Genomic DNA, 20150 nt, shown 5'->3' with positions numbered 1-20150 from the left:
ATAAGGAAGTATGTGGGCATTTTGGGGTATAGTTTATGCTTGTAAGACATGTGAAGGCATAGCAGGCGAAGCAGTCCTGTCAGAGCTCTCTCATCCCGCCTACCTCACAGGGTGTCTATAGTGGGGAGAGGAAGGGAGGGCAATGGTAAGCTGCTTTGATTCACTTTCTGGTAGTGAAAAGTGGTGTGTGTGTGTGTGTGTGTGTGTGTGTGAGAGAGAGAGAGAGAGAGAGAGAGAGAGAGAGAGAGAGAGAGAGAGAGAAGCATCCTCTGATGGCTCAAAATGCTCTGGTCCAACTCAGATGGAAGATCCTGCGAAAAAACATTCTTTCTGTGATTAATTGTTGTAGACTTCCATACTTCTTGGCAGAGGTTTGGAGTTCAAACTCCTCATGTGACTTGTCTTTTCACTTGTCTCCTTATGGTGTAAGAACAATGTCACTTTTGTCTTCTTGCTGCTAATGTGCTGCCTTTTGTCTGGTTTTTGATGTGGAAACATGCTACATTACCATCGGCAACCAAAAACCCACAACTGATAACAGGACCTGCAAAGGTTGAATGTCTGTATTGTTAGAATCATAGAATAATAGAGTTGGAAGAGACCCTCATGGGTCATCTAGTCCAACCTCCTGCACTATGCAGGACACTCACAACCCTATCGCTCATCCACTGTAACCTGCCACCCCTTTGCCTTCACAGAATCAGCCTCTCTGTCAGATGGCTATCCAGCCTCTGTTTAAACATTTCCAAAGATGGAGAACCCACCACCTACCGAGGAAGCCTGTTCCACTGAGAAACCACTCTGTCAGGAACTTCTTCAGGATGTTTAGACAGAATTTCTTATGAATTAATTTCATCTCATTGGTTCTGGTCCATCCCTCCGGGGCAAGAGAGAACAACTCTGTTCCACCCTCTATATGGCAGCCTTTTAAATGCTTGAAGATGGTTATGAAATCCCCTCTTGGTCGTCTCCTCTCCAGGCTAAACAAGAGAAGAGACAACTGTGAAATTGTTAAAATTATATTATTTTTATTGTGCACAATTTTTAAAAAACAACTATAGGTATTAAAAACATATGTCCAACTCATAGGCTATTGCAAACCAGTATGCTATGCACTATGTGAACCAATGGACCGACACGTTTCGGCTCTCATAGAGCCTTCTTAAAAGGTCTGGTTTTAACACACACCAGTACTTAACACACATAAAATATGTACAGCAGCCAATAAATGCTCCAAAGTAAGAGCTGTAAACTATCATAGTCACTTAATGAAAGAAGATGTCTAGTTTTGAGTCATTAGCTCTCTTCCAAAGGCTGCCCAAAATTTTCAGTGGTGTGTTTCCTTATTAGCGCATGTACTGCAAGGAATGAAGTCCTCACAGGGACACCTTGGAGGGCCCATATCCAACCGGTGCTGAGCTGGCTGCAGCAGCTGCCAACTGCAACCTGAATTAGGTTCCAGGTTTTGGTATTAATCTTTAAGGCCATCTGTGGTCAGGGCCCCACAAATCTACGGGACTGCCTGCCTCCTTATGCCCCCTGCAGGGTACTTTGTTCTGCAGCTGTGAATTTACTGGAGATCCCTGGTCCAAGAGAGGTTAGCCTGGCCTTGACCTGGACCTGGGCCTTTTCAGTCCTGACCCTGACCTAGTGGAATGAGCTCCCGGGAGAGCTGAGGGCCCTGACAGAGATTTTGCAGCTCAGCAGGGTCTATAAGATGGAGCTTTTCCACCAGGTCTTTGGCTGAGGCCAGGGCAGGACAGTTATGATCTGGGCCCCTCCCTGAGTCAACACGGTCATCTGCTGCTCCCTATTAGCCCCCTGAAGTGATTATACTTCAACTGCTGAGTGGGTTTGGGGAAGGGTATTTATTCTGTGTATGCATTTTTAATGGTTTTATGGGTTCTATTGTCAGGTTTTGAATTTTGTTACCAGCCACAAGCCAGCAACAGGAGTGGCAGGCTGTAAGTCCAATTATAAATAAATGAATAATCTACTGGTGTGGTCAGGGAAATGGAAGTGATACAGATGTGACATCTGTCACTCCTGCCCCCCCCCCCCGAACAGGAAGCCAGAAAGTGAGCGCCACAGAAGATGGGCGGTGGCAGCAGCATGGGCCTGGGTAGCTGCCACTGTGTTCTGTCTTCCTCTGGCCATGGAAGACAGGTGGTGGTGGCAGCGCGTGCAGGACTCTATGCCAGGCCTGGCCAGCTGCTGCTGCACCCCTTCTTCCTCTAGCTGTGGATGATGGGAGGTGGTGGCACGAGCAGATCTCAGTGCTGGGCCTGGCCAGCCACCTTGGCCTCTGCCTAAAGGAGACAGCTACATGGCCAAGGGGTGGCCCTTGGCGGGATGGCTGCCAGTGAGGGCCTCCAACAACAATCAGATTGTCACAGATTACATGTTTCCACAATTTTTTTTATTTGTTTGTTTTCTTTTGTTTAACAAAAAGGGATCAGTTTATCGTATTATTTTACAGATTTTCCTAGCAGGCATTCTGACAGAATCTCTCTCTTCCCTTCCTGGAATCATATAAGCATCCTTTCCTTCACAACACAGTGACCAATTCTATTCCAACTCAAGTCGGATTTAAAAAAATATACAACAAAATGAAATCAGAAAATTTAGAAGGCGAAAGGTAGGAAGAAATGCTGTTTAATTAAAACATCATAGACTTTCAACCAATGTTTGTTCCCTGAAAGTTCCTTGGAATGTATCCCTGTCCAGCACACCTCCTGTGCTTTCCCCTTCCTTGCATTTTGGGATCTACATCTTTGTGCACAATGTTTTAGCATGTGGAAGTTTGCATTTGTTCTTTCATGCATCTGTGCCCAACAGATGTCACTTTCAGGCAGTGAATGACTCTAAAATAGATCTGTAAGGAAGAGGGAGGGGGAAATCACTGGATATTTCAGCTCTGTTATAAAACCTAAATTGTGTGGCCACTCTTCCCATGCAAATTTAAAAGACTGGCAGGCTTTTGTTTCAGTTTTGAGATCTCTGCAGTTTTCTTATCAAGTTTCCTTTTTCTCTTTGAACAAAACTAATTATCTTTCCTATTGTTAATTTCTTCTCAAACTGCCACCTTTTGTCATACACTGATTGCTCTACTTAATGCTCTTAACAGTTTTCTTTCACATTCGGGAAAGCTAAGGCTTTTAAACCTGTAGGACAAACATTTAAAAGTGTAGTTTGTGATCAGGGGTACTCCATACGAACCCTCAAGAACAATTTTGGAGGGAAAACTACTTGTTCCTTTCAAGCCATGCTGAAGTAATTAGCTGTTGTAAATATTCTTCTCTTGAGGCTAGCATTGCTACTGACCTAGGCCAGTAGACTTTTGAGCCACAGAATTTTCACATTTCCCTGGCCTTTCCTCATTTAAAATGTTTCCCCTCATTACCAGATTTCCAGACCAAGATTGGACCAAGTCCACACACACACACACACACACACACACACACACTGTTCATCACTTTCAAAAATATGGAAGTTCTAGGCATGTGCATCAACAGTCTTTGCTCCAAACCAAAATATTCCTTCTATTCCCTGAAAGAATTAAGCAAAAGAATAATGCATAGCTTGCTCTATGATTTGTCTTTTATGTGGGTTGAGATCTGCTTTTTTGTTTTAAAAAATGTCAGGGAGGGAAATAGACACAAAGTGTGCTCTGTTTTCAACTGTGCCATTTAAAAGGCTGTACCGTTGACAGCCAACCCTAAAAGAGTTAAGCTAGTAAGTGTAACTGTGGGGGAGCCACAAGAAGCTGACGATGCGAACATGAGAAAAGGGAAACTTGGAACTGAAGCAAAGAAGCCAAGGTGAGGAGGGAACACAGTGATATAAATAACTTGGGTGCTTAGCCGGGGAGTGATTCTCTCTCTCTCTTCGTTTGTCCAGCCCTGGTACTGCTGGCATCGGCTCTCTGGGGAAAGCTGCAGTTCCGCTGTTAAAACACAAGGAGCAGCCTGGAGAATTTTGAGCTGCGTCACACAGCTCAGAGGGAGAGAGAGAGAGCAAGCTCTGTCGATAGGTCTACTAGCAAACAGCCCTGCTGCAGCAAGAGAGAGACAGAGACAGACAGATCATGAGAGAGAAGTAATAACAACAGTGGGCAGCATGGTTCTATCAGCCATCCAGCATCTTTTTAAAAAAGAAATATTATTTGGAGACTCATTTCACACCAGCGGATTTGTTCATTGACGATATGGGAAAGATGCAACGCAGTTAATCCCGCAGTGGGGGGGCAAGTATAGGAAGGGTTAATGGGAGGAAAATTCTGGAATGTTCTATCCTGCGACGAAGTGAGCAAGAGGGCTGAGGACTGCACAGGTGTAGACAATCTGATCTCACGGTTCCTCTTTTTCTTTACGTACGTATCCTTTGATTGAGGAAGGGGGGGTATTGAATTGACCGTCTCGTTGTTGTGGGATGTGTGTATGTGTCTATATTTGGAGGGTGTTTCTTCGCCACCCCAGCTCTTAAACTCCTTCGCCCCGTGTTAGATTACTGTGCCTAGATATTGCTGTTTTGTCCTGCGTCAGACCATTGGAATGAAAGCACAGGTTGTAAAATGTCACTGCGTAGCTGTAATGCAGATTCAGAAAGGAAGAAAAGAGAGTGGTAGTTTCACAGAGGTTGCTATCCAGCACCCACACGCACACACTTTTCATAGTTGGCACAAGGGACTAACAAGACACTCTGTATTTTTAAATCTGGGATGTTATATAGCATAGTTCAGAAAGTGGTAAATGATGACGCAGTGATCCTTGTTAGGCATGTTGTTAGGTTTAAAAGGCATCAGAGAGGTCAGGTATACTGTGACTCTCCAGACCAGCTGGGTCTGGGTTAAGAGGGGAAGATAACGTTTAGGAATTAAATGTCATCATTTTGGCGTTGGAAAGTTGTTTACCTTGCTCTCTCCGTGTCTCCATGTTGGCAGTCTTCCAGCTCACATGTGATAGTCTTCCCTGTACTGCTGCATCATTAACTGAGTGTCTGAGCTTGCACATGATTGGCTGGGGAGGGCTCTTATTCTAAACACAGATTTCTATTGGAAGGAGATGCAGTGGCAGGTGAAAAGCTGTTTCAGATTGGCTGGATCCAGGATATCAAATCTAAATGTTCCATTCCCCTGCTTTAAAAGGGTCTCTGTATAGTTTGTGACTTAAAATATCGTCTGTTTGCATTTCTCCCTCCTTTTCTCCCCTTAAAGCAGGCAATGTGAAATGTGTCTGTTTCCTAGCAGCTGGTCATTTAAAGAAGAAAGCAAAACAAAAGCACAAACCTACCAAAAACACACACCAAATGCAGGAACTTGACAATCGGGGATCAGTTTAGTTTATTACTGGTGCAAGTGACGCAGAAGGAAAAACAAAACATCCTGGTGGCTCAAGTTGCATCAGTGACAGGCGTGTTTCCGGCTGCTGTGAGACAAGTCACAATGACGTGACATTATTATAGGCATCAGAGGAGGCAACAAAAAGAGTCTTCGGTGGGAGTCTACTTCTGTCTGTGAGTGGAAGAACTTTAACTAGACCGACCAATTGACTTGTATTGTAACCCTGTGGGATAGGGTGGCTCTCTGTCACTGGCACATATGTAAAAATCTGAATAGGGTTTGAAACAGATGTGTTCTAGGTTACACTGCTATAAATACAAAGTTGGTGATGTTACTGGACTGATTAGAATAAACAGAATATATGTAAAGTTCAATCTTTTATGTTTGTTGGTTTCTTTTAGGGGGGGAGACGTGTAAGATGGCTCCAGAAGCATAGTTAGACCATTAAGAAGAATAAAGGAGACTTGGGATGGGGGAGATGACCTGGTATATAGACCTGGAATTTAACTGTTTAGAGATCCATGTTTACATTCCACACAACTGCAAATCAATTCCAGTCAAAGAATGATTCCACTGTGATGGCTAGTCCATGTTATCTTCTCTTTGGAACCCAGCTTGGAATCCAGAGTAACTTGTGTCATCACAAACATACGAGGATGTGTTTTGTGGGCTGTTTTTTCATAAAATGCTCTACTGAACTGAAAGGTTTATGCTGGTAGAAGGATTCATGTTGGTGACTCACCGGCAATGAGAGAGTCTGGTACAGTCAGTTGAGCAGCCATTTGCTGGCTTTAGAACCATATCAGATGTATTTTTGTTCTCCATCTTGATTTTTTTCAGAGTAGTCTGTTTCTCAAGTACTGTCACAAGATGCATACTTGCCAGTAGGTTTGTAAACCTACAGGGTGGGTAAATAGGTATTCTCTGTTGTTTGCATTTGATAAATCAAGATAAAGAACTAATAACAGGGGAGCCATTTCTGGAAAGAGTCAATCATAATGCCTGAAGGGAGGGAAATTGAAAATTCACCCCTCTCATCCATTCATACGTTATCTTCATTTCCCATTTCACCTTTGCCGAGGGTTATCCGCAATTTGAAAATAGCTCTAGATGCATCACTTTTCTCTTTTTCCCTCCTCCCCTAGTGTGAGTCCTTGCTCTGCAGAGCTGGCTCCTCCGGAGGCAGTCTTGCATCCTGCAGTGCTAGTTCCGCAGAGGAGGCAATGGGAGACCCAACTGTGATGGCCGCTCTGGTGAAGGGTTGGATTCACTGCTGAGATTGCGTTTGAACCTGGCAGGACCAAGGAGAATTTAATGCAGATGGGTATGTTGAGAGGGTGCTGGGCTAAATTCATTTTGACGACGCCATCTAAACAGACACATTTTCTAACTGTGGCCACTAGGGGTTGCGTCTCAGCTTCATCACACCCAGTGCTTCATAATGGTGTACTTTAATATATTAGGGATGTTGGTTGGATTCATAAGTATGGAATATAGATCTTTTTATAGTCCTTTCTGTTCTACAAAACAGAGACCTATTTAAATGTTTAGGGATAAAGAAGTTTCCTTAATAGACTTGAGGGGCATTTTTATCTGTGATTGCTTTTGAATCTGGCTTTAATTATTAAATACTTAGTGCCTCCATCACTGGCTATTTAGGAAGAGATATGAAAAAATTACACAACCAGGAGACTGTGAAAATATGGTTTGGTTTTTGACTCAGCTTTGTGACTTTGGACTAATTTGTTCCTTTCTGTTTGCCTCAATTTTCTCTTCCTCAAAGTGGGTGTGATATGATCGACCTACCAAGAATGTTGAAAACAGCCTTCCTTTAATAAGGGGAACCAGTGAGTCTTTATTTAGCCTGAAATTCTCCATTATAACCAAGGGATCGTTCCACTGCACTAAGACTGCACCGTTTTGCGAAGTAGCTTGAGGCCCCAAAATGGGAGGTACCGTGTGTCCATCTGTTATATTGTCCATTCTGTCTTAGTAAAAATAAGGGCATGATTCCTATATGCGCTTTTCTTTTAGTGCTCAGCCGTGATGCAACAGAATTTGGCTCTGCTATTTCTGTGGGGTGGAAGATGATATGAACAAGAAAGGGGAAGGAACCAGAATGTTTTTGGGCTTTTTTTTAAAGACCATAAAGAAAATGGTTGTGATGTCTGCATGCATTGCTTTCACACGAGCTAGCAGCAGAAAAATATACACTGAAGCAATAATACTCTTGGATATTCAGGGTCTGCAGCATTACTGGTGTTAGTTTCCATGCCCTATATAAACTGTATTGGACTTTATATTGGGAGTTTGGCTGGTGCTTGGAGTAAAGTTTTCCTGAGGTTTCGTTGTTGTTTTCCCTCTCATTAAAACAACCCCTTCACAATTTGTTCCCGCTTCAGGATTTCTTCCCTCCAGCCAAAATATATGGGCACAGAACCACCCTACATTGCACTTTTTAACAGAGCGCCTGGTAATCTTTTGCTGTGATTTGGGTGTGACTTCTGTCATTGTTCCCCCCTCCCCCACTGCAAGAAGTAATGAAATGAATTGTTCAGAATCTTACGGTTATATAGATCAGAGGTAATAGGCATGATATCTATATTTTGAAGGCTGTGTCATCTGAATTTGTAAGAACGAAGATTCAATTAATTCTGTTTCTCTATAAGTTGTGTTCACTGACATCTTTTGAAAAAAGATGAAATTGGTTAACCTGATTAGGGGGGGGCATTATAGAATGATATTTCCTCACACAGAACTGCTTGCTAAAATTCCACGCAGTTGTTTTGGTGGCCATTTTGCTGCATCACCATCTACCACTAGCATATTCCAGAACCCCAGACTGTATTTACTTGCGTTTTGGAGTCACAGATGCAGGATTTGTACCTTAATTTTGTTGCCAGTACTTTCTTAAGCCCAGCTATTAATTCAGAAACTTATGAAGATCTAAATAATACTTAGGATATGTTCTGTTTTTGTCTTTAAAATATGTAATTGTTTGAGCCTAAAAGAACTGAGTGGTATTAGATTCAGTTCTATCGGGTTTGTATCCAGCAGTTTTCTGTACTTCCTTCTGCAGTACTTTGTTCGTTTATTGGAGAGATGAATATTAGATTAATGAACGCCATAGATTCCATTCTAGGTCTTCAGTGTTCTCTCCCAAATTATTGGCTCAAGTCCCATTCAAAAGTCCTGTTTGATCCTAATGGCAGAATAGGAATATCTCCTGGAGAACTGATCTCTGTTGTCTGAAAATAGGAAGTAATTTCAGAAGGCTGGAAGCCCTAGGTACAAGGAACCTTTTGGGAAATTCAGTAAGCTACTTATAGCTACTTAACTCTGTCAGTTTTACCAAAGTAACTAATAATAATCTAATACAGACAATAGTGCAAAATTAAAGAATACCTATGCCATGTTTTCAAAGAACAGAGGAGTTTTCTGTGTCTCTCTGTCAGTTTCACCAAAGTATTCAAGCATGAACCTGTTTGTATTTATACCTGTTCTTGCAGCAATTCAACAAATTTCAGGTTGCCAGTTGTCCTTTTCCCTCCAGTTTCCTTTTTGCCGGCTTTGTCACTAGTTTGTGATCTTGTAGTATCTTCCAATAATTCTCATCTGTGGGTCCTCCTGCCCCTCACGCCCTTACTATTCTACAGAAAGAGCAAGTTGAGTTCAGTATATAGGGGGATTTGTAAAACTTTTCCCTCTGGTGTGGGACTAACATGGGTGCTGTTGGTATGATACAGCAGTTCGGATGTAAAAAAAGCAGAGCAGATGCAGCTCATAATTTCTAATGTAAATGCATAACAATATCCTTTCCTGAATGTCAGGGATTGGGATACTGCTTTTTAACATGCCAATAACTCTTAGTTGGCTCTAAAGTTTACCTTTAGCTGGTGCATTCCATATAACTGGTGTAATGTTATTGGGCACTTTTTTTTTCCTTCAGGGAGCAGGATTAGTCTTGATCCCAATAGCTCAGGCTAACCCAATCTCATTAGGCCTTGGAAGCTAAGCAGGGTTGGCCCTGCTTAGTTACTTGAATGGGAAACCACTAAGAAAGTCCAGGGTTGGTATACAAAGGAAGGCAATGATAAACTACCTCTCTTCATCTCTTGTTTTGAATACCCAATGGAGTTGCAGTAAGCCAGCTGTTACTTGACAGCACTTTCCACCACCAATACCTGTGAATAAATATTACAAATTGAAAGAAAGTTCAGTCTGCTCTCAAGAGTAGTTCAAAGTATGCATATGCCTGATGTTAGTCCTAATTGTCTTTCAAGCCAGGGTAAATCCAGTTTGGATACAGTTCTGGCCTTGGTTGGCTAAGCCAGACATCCACAACAGTGGACATTGTGGCCCTAGTCATACTTAGGGAGCAACTCCTTCATATCCTGTTTTTGGGCACATGTGAACTCAGAACTGGCATCCCCTCATCTTGACTTAAAAGATCTCTATTTGGAAGAAGTATTGGCTTTATGAGCACTATTGCTGTTGCAGACTGCTGGGTTGTCACATAAATCTTTCAGTTTTTGCAGTATCAGTATGTGACAATTTAGAGGACTTTGGTTATCCCAACTTTGAAAAAGAAATCAAATTTGAAAACGTTTAAAACCTGAGTTGATGTTAAAATATATACATGACTGCTATTTAGGATCATTTATAAAGATGTACAACTGCTCTGCAACAAGATTAGGTACAAGAAGCCTGGAAAGCAGGTGAGATTGCTGCACTGTAACAGGATCAATTCTTTTTTGCTGCATGCTACCCTGATTGCTGTCCCTCCCTCCTTGTTGGTGTCTTATGATCTAGTAAGACCATGCTCTGTAGTGAAGTAGCATTTGATGCAGAAAGTGTTTTCTGGCTGTAACTAGGCTACAGTGAGGAATTAGAAAGACAACTGATTTCTGTGGCATGTACGTTTTGTACATGTTGAACTCTAGGTTGCCTCCGTTTCATCCACAGAGAGACCATTCGGGATTTCTTGGGGAGGAGGGTTTTTTGTTTATTTGTTTAGCATTAAGATGTTGTATTTGCACCCATATTATGTTTAATGCCATTCAGGATTCCCATCTTGAGCTGCTTTGACCCACAAAGAAATAACCGTGTATTATTATTTTAATTAATAACTAGACTCAAAGCCTGTTTGTAAGAACGGGTTTTGAAAGCCCCCCCCCGGCGGCAAGCACACCCAATGGCCCACGGAGGGCGCTGGTGTGCTCTGGGGGTGTGGGGAAGCCATCCCTGGCTGCTCATCCCCCCTCCCTCCCACGGCAGCCCGTCCTTACCCCTATGCAAGAAGGCTGCGGGTGTGCTTCCAGGCCCTGGGGGAGGGTCTCCTTCCCCCCTCCACAGCAGCCCAGCTTTTCCTCCCAGCCCTGGAAGCACACCCGTGGCCTCTTCGAAGCTGCGGGTGTCCTTCTAGAGCCAGGGGGGAAGGCCTTCCCCTCCCCTCCAGCGGCAGCACAGCCTTTTCCCCAGGCCTAGAAGCCTCTATGGCCAGGGGGAAGGTCTCCTTCTTTACTCACTGTGTCCCACCACTTTTCTGCTGCTTTCTGGCACTTCGTGCCTTCCAATTGGGCCCTCACCCAATTGGCTAGAACTCTTGTCTGTCCTGGTGCGGGCCCAATCGGAAGGCGCTTTGCGCCTTTTGATTGGGCCCTCACCCGGACTGTCCCCGCCCACTCTGCCCACAGCCCTTAGCCTTTTATTTATACAGTGACAGCTGTATAAAGATAAGAATAAATCTTAAATATAAGAAATTAAATCTTAACATTTGAAAAAAACTTGTCAAGGCTGGTTAAAAGGAAAGGTAGTGACCACAAATTGTGGCTAGCATTGATGCGGATTTAAGGCCAGCAAGGAAGAAGGAGAAGAGTTGGTTCTTATATGCCACTTTTCTCTACCTGAAGAAGGCCCAAAGCGGCTTACGGTCGTCTTCCCTTTCCTCTACCCACAACAGACACCCTGTGAGGTGGGTGAGGCCGAGAGAGCCCTGAGATTACTGCTCGGTCAGAACAGTTTTATCAGTGCCACAGCAAGCCCAAGGTCACCCAGCTGGCTGCATGTGGGGGAGTGCAGAATCGAACCTGGCATGCCAGATTAGAAGTCCGCACTCCTAACCACTACACCAAACTGGGGGAATGGGGGAGGATTTCAGCTATATAATATCTTCCAAAATCAAATAAATGAGATGTGTCTTTTTTGATTCAGCAAGTGCATTCTTTCCAGTTTTGTAATGGAAAGTGATATTCTTATGGAAGATGACTCATGTTCTAGCTTGTCTCCCAGATTGCAATGATTCTTCTGGGGGCTTCATTGTGATGGTGTTGTCTGTTCATCCCCCTTCTTGATTTTCCTTAGTTCTGCTCTGTAGTTTGCCAAACTTGCTTTGGTATGATTTTTCTTTAAAGTTTACACTAAGCAGGTTTGTAGAAAGTGTACAGTAGAAGGCGTTACACCTTTCCACCCACATCCATGTGTCATGCATCTCCTGCCTCCCACCTCACCTCTGGCGGTGTTTTTTGTGAGGTTTTTAAAATTAGCAGCAGTAGGTATAGCAAAATACGAAGTACTAATACTTTTTAAAAAAATGGTTAAAAGCTCGTCAGAGACGCAAGGATAAATGGCAGGCATAAGGAAGAAGATCAAGGAATCACTCCTGTGTGGAAGCAACTTTAGTTTTCAGTGGACTGCAACATTATGTATCAGTGTAGAAGGATACTTTCCCTGCTTTCCCTCTTTTTCTAGAAAATTAGTGGATCACAGCAGATACTGTGCCGGCTAAGCAGTCTACACTGCAGTAGGTATTTTTGACTATTGTCTTTAAGGGACCATAAAGTACAGTAAAGGTAAAGGTATCCCCTGTGCAAGCACCGAGTCATGTCTGACCCTTGGGGTGACGCCCTCTAGCGTTTTCTTGGCAGACTCAATACGGGGTGGTTTGCCAGTGCCTTCCCCAGTCATTACCGTTTACCCCCCAGCAAGCTGGGTACTCATTTTACCGACCTCGGAAGGATGGAAGGCTGAGTCAACCTTGAGCCGGCTGCTGGGATTGAACTCCCAGCCTTATGGGCAAAGCTGTCAGACGGCTGCCTTACCACTCTGCGCCACAAGAGGCTCATAATAAAGTACAGAGGGAACAATAATACCAATGGGACATAAGCTAAATACACATGCAAGCTCACCTCCCCTGGCTGTTGTCTTTCCAGGAAGCTGCTCAACAACAATGTTCTCATTGACTTCAGGTGATGGCATTTCCTGATACTTGGGAAGAATTTGGCTATTCTGTGCGTGACAGGGGAGGGTATTTAAAATTTTCAGGGATATCAAAAACTAAAGTAACTATTTAAATCACGAGATATGAATTCAGGCAGAATTTGGATTTGCAAATGGCATGGATTCATCTTGCCTTGTTCTTTTTTTAACAAATGGTGATATGTTTTTGATTTCTTCTCCTAACATTGCTATGGATCATGGAAGACCTTGTATGAGATGCCCACGCAGGCCACAAAGTTTTGGAGGGGAGGAAATTATTATTATTATTATTATTATTATTATTATTATTATTATTATTATTATTATTATTATTATTATTATTATAATATTTATTTATTTCCCGCCACTCCCTTGCGGCTCGTGGTGAGTCACAGCGTCCCAGAATCCCATTAAAACCCCATTAAAACAATAATAACATTACCAATATTACCGGCATGGCAGAGAACGGCAACTCAACTTCCCCCCTCCCACTACTGGCGGGTGGAGAGGAGGTCCTGATGATGTTTACTTCGGGTCCGAATCCCGAGTCCCCGGGGGGGGGGGTATAGATCTATATTATCGGCCCTGGCCTCAACCATAAACCTGGTGGAAGAGCTCCGTTTTACAGGCCCTACGGAACGTTGAAAGATCCTGCAGGGCCCGCAGCTCTCCTGGGAGCTCATTCCACTAGGTCGGGGCCAGGACCGAAAAGGCCCTGGCCCTGGTCAAGGCCAGGCGTGCTTCCCTAGGGCCGGGAACGATCAGCAGATTTTCACCCGCAGAGCGCAAAGCCCTGCGAGGGGCATAGGGTGATAGGCGGTCCCAACTCGCGTAAAGCCTTGAAGGTTAAAACCAGAACCTTGAACCGGATCCGGGTAGCAATTGGCAACCAGTCACAGGAACTGCAGTTCTGATAGAAGCTGATGATTGCAAGTCACTGTTGTGGTTAAAAGCAATATTTCAGTGGATTTTGGCTTTCGTGAGTAGACTGCCAGCACTGGATAGACTTGATAAGCTGAACCAGCGTAATCTGGTGCAAACCATATTTAATTTGTTTCCAAATTAAATTTGTATGTTGATGGTCCATATTCCTTTTACCTACATGTTTGGAAATGTCATTGTCTTCACTGTCCAGTAAAAGCAGTTTTGTTGAGAATTTGTTCTAGGTTGGAATTGCCAGAATTTCTATTGGTCTAAGAATAATCAGACCTTGTTTTTTGAGATGTAAAAGAGTAGTTTGATCTTCAAAATGTTCTATTGTTTCAGGCTCCAGAAGTGAATGGGGCAGTGAAATGCCTTGAGGAACTATAAGGGCCATTCTGTACCTCTAAAAACATACCATTAAGCAACTGAAATTGCTTAATGCTATGAAACAATGTGCCCCCCGCCATTTCTGACCTCCTCACTCTCTCACTTTCTTCTCTTGCTTTCTGACACTTCCAGGCACTCCACATGGCTGATTAAAATGGCTGCCCAGAGGGAATCGCAATACCAGCGAGTCTCCCCCTGCCTGTCAATCATGGCAGCCAGCCAGCCAGCCAGCCAGCCAGCCAGCCAGCCAGCCAGTCAGCTTTCTCCTAGATTTAAAGGGAAAGCGATTTTTTAAAAGTAATACTTCTCCATTGCAATGCCTATGCATATAATCATAGGTGCATAGTGCATAGTTTAATGCCAGTCCATTTTTGAAGTTTGACACTTGAAGATGGACATAAGTAATTTCCCCCCGATTTTTTGGGGGGGATTGGGGTTGAGAGGCACACTTTGTGCCTACTGGTGGGTGGGAATTTTGTTTTGTTCTGCCTCTATGGATCAATGTTTATTCGTTACTCCGGGCAGCTTGCTACAAAAAAAAAAATGAAAAGCCCTGTTCCAGGGAGAAAGCAAAGGAAGGTGGGCACAAGGATAGGCCCTGGAGGCAGAGATCACACTACTTCTGGCCACTTTGGTTACGCACAGCCATTTCAGTACTGGTTGCTGGTTGCTCTCCTTCCGCTCTCGCAATATAGTTAGGCAAATCCACTTTATGCAATTTCCCAACAACTGCTTTAAAATGGAGGATGTAGCTCCCAGTTTCCTGCTGGACCGCTGGATGTTGATGACATTGTATAAAATGTTTTTTTTTAAAAAGCGTCTGCAAGAGGTAACACTTTCACTACATTTTCTGGGTGCAGACTGGCCCTAAGTGATTTATTCCAAGTTAGAAAGCATTTATTCATTTATTTTATTTAGATTTAGATTTATTAACTGCCAGTCCCGGACCATGCTGGCTCGTGTGAGTTTACATTTGTTGTTGTTAGGTGTGAAGTCGTGTCCGATCCATTGTTACCCCATGGACAATGATCCTCCAGGCCTTCCTGTCCTCTACTATTCCCCGGAGTCCATTTAAGCTTGCACCAACTGCTTCAGTGACTCCAGCCAGCCACCTCATTCTCTGTTGTCCCTTTCTTCTTTTGCCCTCAATCGCTGCCACCATTAGGCTCTTCTCCAAGGAGTCCTCTCCTTCTCATGAGGTGGCCAAAGTATTTGAGTTTCACCTTCAGGATTTGGCCTGACTGAGGCTTCCACTAGGAATACCTGCAGTTATTTTGTGGCTGCTCACTCAACCACCTTGCTCGGGAATGCTAGATGCAAGATTGAGTGGAAGCTGGCAGGGCCACGTGGATCTAAAGATGGCTTCTTCAGCAAGGACCTAACTACAAATATAATTATTTCTTCTATGTAGATGTTGGCCGTCTTGTAGCTTTCTTTCTGTCTCTTTTTAAAGGATATGTTGGTGGGTAATTGGGGGTTAAAGCAACAATTAAGACAAGTGAAAGCTGGAAGATTGTTTTCTTCCATTATGGAATGTTTCAAGATTTAATACACTGAGAACATTTTGTGCAGTTGTTGGCGGGATGGTCAAGACTTCGGTTGTACTTCTGTCTTGAATTATCCTAGGAAAGCGCTGGTATGAACTATGATCTCTGATGGCAACAAAATGGCAAGATAACATTCAGAAAAGCTAGGAGAAGATAATGTAGTTAACTGTGGAAATCTGAAATGTTCTCTGTTGCTGGTACATCCTCTGTTCCTCTCCCATAGCTTAACTATGTTGTTTTATTAATTTTTCCCAATTATCACTTCCTTTGTATTATAGAATGCCATGTAAGAACTAGAATTAAAGCCCGTTGTAGCTGATACAACGGGCACTAGCGGGTGGGGGGGGGAGGGAATAACAAAGAGAGAGGGAAGTAGAAAGTAAGAGAGTCATTATGATAGAGAGAACTTGGCATTGGGAAGAATAAGGGGAGGGGTTGTCCAGTCTGTAAGGGCATGAGGTTGAATATGCGTGTTGTGGGGGAGGGGCTGTGGTGGCATGGTGACAAATGAGGGCATGGGTTTGAAGAGATGAGTGTCTAGAACCTATGGTTTGGAATGTTAGTTGAGTGTGGGAGATGACTGACCTTTGGGAATTGTGGCATAGTGGTTACAGATGAGTTTTCCAGAGCCATGTCTTCGGATATATGAAGGGAAAATCAAACTGGAGACTCTTCTTAGGGGGAGATTACATGGCAACCAATTCCTTGCAGTTCTGCATCATTTGCCTTCTTGTATGAATTAGGCCGCAGACACTGAAATGTCCCCCTGCCCTAATACACATGGGGTAGTCCAGTACACAGGTGTCCGCCCTGCTCCTTCTGTCTCAATTTTTTCACTGTTGATAAAATGTTACGCGCCCTCATGCTTCTTTCACTGTTGCCCCTTAGAAGAAGAAGAGCTGGATTTTTGTACCCTGTGGTTTACTACTCAAAGGAGCCTCAAAGCGGTTTACAAAAACCTTTTCCCTTCGTCTCCCCACAATATAGGGATGTGGTGCTATGAGAGGTCTACTTTCCTGTAAAGCTAACTCCACTTGAAATTCTGGGCTACTTATGTCTTTGATTACATAGGACCTTCCTGGCAAATACTGTTTTTTATTTAACACGTCAAGCTTGAGAAATATCACTTCAGTTCCCATGTCTCTCCGGCCATTTACTTGTTCACTATTTACAGTTTCAGGCTGTAAATATTCTTTATTTAGATCTTCCTGCACTTCCCAGACTCGCAGGACAGATGCTGGTACAAGCAGTTGCTGGTAAGGGCTGGCCAAAGCCCAAAGCCCAAGAGGGACACAGCCGCACCACACCACCCCAACCCCAGTCTGCATGCCTCTACCATTGTCTCTAGATCGCTGCTCATCTCTAGATTATAATCATCAACTCTGCAGGCAAAAATGGCTACTTTGAAGGCTGGACTCTGAGGCATTGTACCATTTTGAAGTCCTACCTCCAATCCTCCAACAATATTTCCAACTGAAGGGTAGCCAACCTCCAGGTGGGGCCTGGAATTACAGCTCATCTGCCTACTATAAAGTTCAGCTCCCCAGGCAGAAAGGGCTGCTTTGGAGTTTGGACAAGTTTGCTGTGGAGAAGAAACATGTAAGGCCTCCCACGGAGGTTGCTGTGGAGTTGAAACACTTGAGGCCTATTGCACAGGGTTGTTGTGCAGATGAAACAGGAGGCAAAAGAACCTTCGCAACAGCATCCAATTTCATCTGCACAATAACCATGAGTGGTAGGTCTTAAATCTACAGAGAGTTGCTTGGCTGCCTCTTCCCTCCAGTAGAGAGGCCGGCCACAGCAGTATTTTAAGTGAGAAGGGGCTTTTCTGTTGCCTCGCTGTCAGCCAATGGTTTGGCAGAAGGGGAAAGCTTCCCCCCCCCTCAAAAGGAAAGCACACCCATGCCCACAGTCTCCTCTGCATTGCTCTCGGTAACGCCTCCCTCACCTCAGACAGGGACTATTAGGGACTCCTTCACAGCAGGCCTGAATGGAGGGGAAGAGGGAGAACACTCATCAGCCACATGCCAGCTCCGTCAGTAGTTTGAGGCAAAGTGAGCGGAGTTGTTGGATGTGATAGTTAGGCGACACAGCCTGATTGGACAGAAGATGCAGCCTGATTGGGCTGGTTGGGCTATTGGTGGTGGGTGCCAGTGGGGCCAGGCCAATCCAGACGTGTGCAGGACCTGGACAGAGCCCAGAAAGTCTCTGCCCAGGAGGGCTTTTCACAATTATATAATAGAACAGTGTTATAGATAGCTTGTGCCATATCATTTTGGTGCATCAGAGGTTTTGCCCTGTGATTTGGGTTTGTTTAAAGTTCAAGGCAACTCTTTAACATGGCACAGCTTAATACGCATGCATATGCTCACAAAAATATATATTGTCAAGTCAGTTAGCAGCCAAAATTAACTTGGAAAGTGATCCGTTGCCTGAAACTAGTTGATGTAGAGGGAATGGTTGCTAGGTGTGTTGGTAACTATGAGTATAATTAAGCACTTAGTATCTCTGGTAGATGAGGTAGCTGTGTCAATGTAGTGCCTGTCAACAGAATAAAGCAAATTACACAGGGAAGTGTCATGTGCAGATGTTAAGGGCCAGAAAAATTGGGGGATTCCCCCTCTTTTCCCAAGGGCTTTTTCATTTTTCCAACAGAAAAACTGGAAAATATGGAGGAACAATGGTGTGGGGGGGGTGCTTACATGAAATATTTTCTCTTCTAGAAGCAGTAAAATTGCTTCTTAAGACTAGGTTTTTCTTATTCAATACTAGATATTAAACCCGCTGTAGCCAAAATACAGCCGGTGCTAGTGGGGTGGAAGGAAGGAAGGAAGGAAGGAAGGAAGGAAGGAAGGAAGGAAGGAAGGAAGGAAGGAAGGAAGGAAGGAAGGAAGGAAGGAAGGAAGGAAGGAAGGAAGGAAGGAAGGAAGGAAGGAAGGAAGGAAATGAATGCTGGGAGGAAGGCAGGCAGAAAGGTGTCATGAAAGGGGACGGGGCAGGGGTGGGAGGAAGGGGGGGAAGGTTCCGTTGGGAAGTAGCGATGGGTGGGTAAGAGTGGGAGGTTTAGAAGAGTGGGTGGCTGGGTGGGAAAGTGGCGGCGGCGATGAGTGGGGATGGGGGGGCTTGGATGATAGGGCTTTAAAAGGGGAGAAGGGGCAACAGAAAAGGACAGAGGAGGGATTTCCCCCCACCCCAGCTAACCTGATCCAGGCATCCCGGACTTCTTCAGGTGGGCTCCTCAGGAGCAGCGGCGTGTGTGGGTGACCGGCAAGTTCTTCGGGGCTTCTGGCGGGCCCAGGGACAGCCACGTCTACAACGCGGTGAGGCTTTTCCTGGGCCCGCCAGAAGCCCTCGGCCGTCTGCACAGTTTCCTGGGGCCTTCTGGCAGGCCCAGGGGCAGCCTCACCATGTCTACGATGCAGAGAGGCTGTCCCTGGGCCCGTCAGAAGCCCCCACCCGGGCAGCCAGCTTCCTCCGGGCTTCTGGTGGGCCCAGGGACAGGCTGTCCTTGGGCCCGCCTGAAGCCCCTGGCTTCAGCTGGCTTGCAGGCGAGCTTGGGGCTTCAGGACAGGGACAGGCTCCTGTGGCCGGGGTGAGAGCTGCCTAGGCAGTCAGCTCCCACTGGACACCAGGGCCTTGGGCCCTACCTTCCCTCGCGGCTGCCAGAATGGGAATGGCAGCCGTGGGGCAAACGTGGCCTGTGTTGGGGGGTGGGCAGGTTGGGAGACGCGTTGCACCTCCCAACTGATCAGTTCTGGGCCAGGGTCCAATCGTTGCCCTCCCCATCCCGGACAGCGTCCACCCCCCAACCCCTTACTGTTTTATTTACACCGCTCCCACGGAGCAGTTTAAATATATGTATAACAAAGAATTTCTGGAATTTTTTCAGTTTTTCCAATTTTTTTTATGAAACACTGGGGGGGGGGGATCTTCTCTGACTTATTTTTCGCATTCTGAGTGTGAAATCTTTTTCTGACAAGAATTCCTGTCCATTTGCCAGGGTGGTCTCAGGCTTAAGAGCCAGCAGAAGAGAGTTAAGAGCACACATGGCAGGCAGATAGTACAAAACCACTGGATTAGATAAATCTGACATAAATGTTGGGTATCTGTTTTTGTCTGATTAACAGACCTGTAAGTTCTGTCTACTGCACTTTAGACTCAAGCTTCTGCCACTCCAGGCATGTCTTGGATCAGTAAATACTGCTAGGGATGGGTACTTTGGTTCGGATAAACTGCACTGTAAAAGGTTCAAATCAGCCAGTTTAAATGCCTTCCTCTGCTTTCTCAGTGATAGCCCACTAAGCAGCTGATGTGCCTTCATTCTTCACTGCCAGAGAGCACTGGAATGGAAGCATTTAAAGGGCCTACCAAGCGGCTTATCATGACACATCAGCTGCTTGGTGCACCCTTTAAATGCCTCCCCCCATTTGGTTGAGGTCGACTGAATCAACACCATTTACTGGGTCTCCCAGAACCTCACCCCCTGAACTAAATCAAACCACTGTCACTACTGTTATGAAACCACTGTTGTTCAATTGATGTTATTCTGAATTATAATATACTTACTTATATGTTCTATTATAACCCACCTTGAGCCACAAGTGGGGGCAATATATAAATAAATTAGATTAAACATTTTAACTGAAAAGGCCAGGGACTGAAACAAGGAACTTTTGTATGCAAAGTGGATACTC

General features: G+C 44.6%; 1 long non-coding RNA gene across 4 annotated transcripts in view; it reads left to right on the top strand.

The window, feature by feature from the left end:
• The first annotated feature begins 3941 nt into the window (after positions 1-3941).
• LOC143836064 (uncharacterized) overlaps positions 3942-20150 on the top strand; it is a 34226-nt gene continuing 18017 nt past the window's right edge. Inside the window, exons 1-4 of one of the 4 annotated variants that reach the window (XR_013230481.1) lie at positions 3942-4372; positions 5219-5514; positions 6487-6665; positions 7125-7293. This is a non-coding gene — a long non-coding RNA (uncharacterized LOC143836064). Of the gene's footprint in view, positions 5515-6486; positions 6666-7124; positions 7294-20150 lie in introns of all 4 variants that reach the window. The other 3 variants (XR_013230478.1, XR_013230479.1, XR_013230480.1) reach the window with 3 other exon arrangements.

Source organism: Paroedura picta, chromosome 4 (genome assembly GCF_049243985.1).
Source record: "Paroedura picta isolate Pp20150507F chromosome 4, Ppicta_v3.0, whole genome shotgun sequence".
In the NCBI taxonomy this organism is placed as follows: domain Eukaryota; kingdom Metazoa; phylum Chordata; class Lepidosauria; order Squamata; family Gekkonidae; genus Paroedura; species Paroedura picta.
This window is presented reverse-complemented; position numbering and strand designations above follow the sequence as displayed.